The 2,171-nt window shown below is 40.0% G+C and overlaps 1 protein-coding gene and 1 long non-coding RNA gene across 2 annotated transcripts in view; one reads left to right on the top strand and one right to left on the bottom strand.

Annotated features, from left to right (window-relative positions):
- The window catches only part of LOC116706405 (uncharacterized), an 18,936-nt gene extending 18,862 nt beyond the window's left edge, over positions 1-74 (top strand). The window contains exon 3 of the long non-coding RNA XR_004336225.1: positions 3-74. This is a non-coding gene — a long non-coding RNA (uncharacterized LOC116706405). The remainder of the gene's footprint in view (positions 1-2) is intronic.
- flrt2 (fibronectin leucine rich transmembrane protein 2) overlaps positions 1-2,171 on the bottom strand; it is a 62,976-nt gene that overhangs the window by 36,157 nt on the left and 24,648 nt on the right. The window lies entirely within an intron of this gene.

Here is a 2,171-nt window from a genome sequence, read left to right on the forward strand (position 1 = left end):
AGTCCGCGAAATTGCATTTGCCAAATCCACCAGACTCCATGTAAATAATCAGTAATTTTAGCATCGTAAAATACGGAATCTAAAACATCTCTGAGCTCTGAGCAGCACTGGCTCTGGCTGTCTTGAGCCTGCGTGGGTAGGCTGTGCGACTATCGGCTACGGTTCTTAATTTATGAATTCCCTGTGCAGCGTCCTTGAGTGCCAAGAAAGGCATCTTTAAATAAAATGTATTATTATTATTTTTACGTTTGGTCAGTGTTTTCTTTTTTTCATTCCAATTTCGGGTCTGTCAGTCACAGTCAAAACCGGGGACATTTCTGGGGACAGATCCAGCCGGGGACAGGTTACCAAAACCGGGGACTGTCTCCGGAAACCCTAAGCTCTTGACCACATTCAGCAGGTTAGCTACTGGCCATTTTTAGCTGGTTTGCTAATGTTAGCTACTGGCCATTTTTAGCTGGTTTGCTAATGTTAGCTACTGGCCATTTTCAGCTGGTTGGCTAATTTTGGCTACTGGCCATTTTCAGGTGGTTTGTTAATGTTAGCTACTGGCCAATTTTGGCTGGTTTGCTAAAGTTAGCTACTGGCCACTTTCAGCTTGTTTTCCAATGTTAGCAACTGGCCACTTTCAGCTGGTTTGCTAATGTAAGCTATTGGCCACTTTCAGCTGGTTTGCTAATGTTAGCTACTGGCCATTATCCGCTGGTGAATTATAGTTAGTAATTTAAATAGGTGAATTATAAAAACAAATTCACCCCTAGTTTTTGGCACTTCTGCACTGGCTTCCTTTTTGCTTCCTTGGGGGCTATGTTAAATAATGTTCAATAAGTCAATGTTCAATAAGTATAGCCTGGAAACTTGGCTTGGTGATTACACTGGATAAAATGCCTCAATTACGGTTTCTACAAGGCTTTGGGGTAGTTAAAGGCACTTTTGACAGATTAACAAAAACCATGTACCGAGTAATGTCACAAATTTGCTGCTTAATTTGTAAAGCATATCATTTTACTCTATGAGTAATAAGTTACATAAGTTACATTCTTCAAGTTACTTGCCAAACACTGATTAGTGGATCATGTCTTTAAGTGTCAAGCTGTCAAGTTTAAATAAAGATTACAATACATTTTATAATACATTTTATAATATAATATTTATTTTGCAGAGGTCCTTAATTTTAAGGCAAACATACTAGATTCAATCAGTTCATACGTAGGTTGGTTTCTTTCTTTCTGGAATCCTGTCAATTGATGTGACTGAGCTCAAATAATCACGTTAAATTTGGTTTAATATCCGTGAACTCATTTTTTTCATTTCCAAAACTCTTACTGTGATAATACAGTACAGAATAATTTTAAATACAGAGTGCATTTGCTTCAGCTCTGACATTAAGTTAAATTCCTATTGCAGATGTTGGTTCTTTAGCGTCATTTTTTTTAATACCCTTAGGAAAACATTCCAACAGTATGGTTCCATTACAGTTGTGTTCAGGGACTACTATGTGGGACAAAAAATAAAAATATAGTCATCCTGATGTGGGTTTAAGTACATTTTATATGAAGTTCTCTTTTCCATTGTCATCTAAGCCTTTTAAGGCAACTTGTCACTCCCCTAAAACCCGCAGTGCTAATGGGTAAAAACTCCCAAACTTAACTCTCCCTCAAAACGGTTTAGTGATCTCCACAGCCGAGGCACTAAATAGGAACACATAACTTTTTCCCCCTACCGCTCAGCTCCCACAGCACTCGTCCTCTGCGCGCGATTCAATTTCAGCCCGACGGTGGTGATCCTTCCTCGGGGTCCGTTCAGCTGGAGGCCGCCGGGACGTTTACACAGCGATGTGAGAATGAGGGATTTCTAATGACTCTGCACTCTGATAGTCTTCCAGTAGTGCCCAAGGCCTCTTGCCAAGGACCTTCCAACTCGACACAACTACTCATCAAGCAGTCACATAATTCTAGAGTCTAGGCAGAGCGGGGGCTCTGAGTCCAGGAAGCCAGGCCACGACGAGTGTTAGCAGATGGAGTACACGCTTTTTTTTTCTCCTTTTACACTCAACTCATCTGTCTAAAAAAATCAACAGATTTTTTTTTTTTAAATGAATCTAAATCAGAATCAGAGTCAGCTTTATTTGCCAGGTATGAAGACACATACGAGGAATTTGACTTAGGTTG

The sequence above is a fragment of the Etheostoma spectabile genome, chromosome 18, assembly GCF_008692095.1.
Source record: "Etheostoma spectabile isolate EspeVRDwgs_2016 chromosome 18, UIUC_Espe_1.0, whole genome shotgun sequence".
Classification (NCBI taxonomy): domain Eukaryota; kingdom Metazoa; phylum Chordata; class Actinopteri; order Perciformes; family Percidae; genus Etheostoma; species Etheostoma spectabile.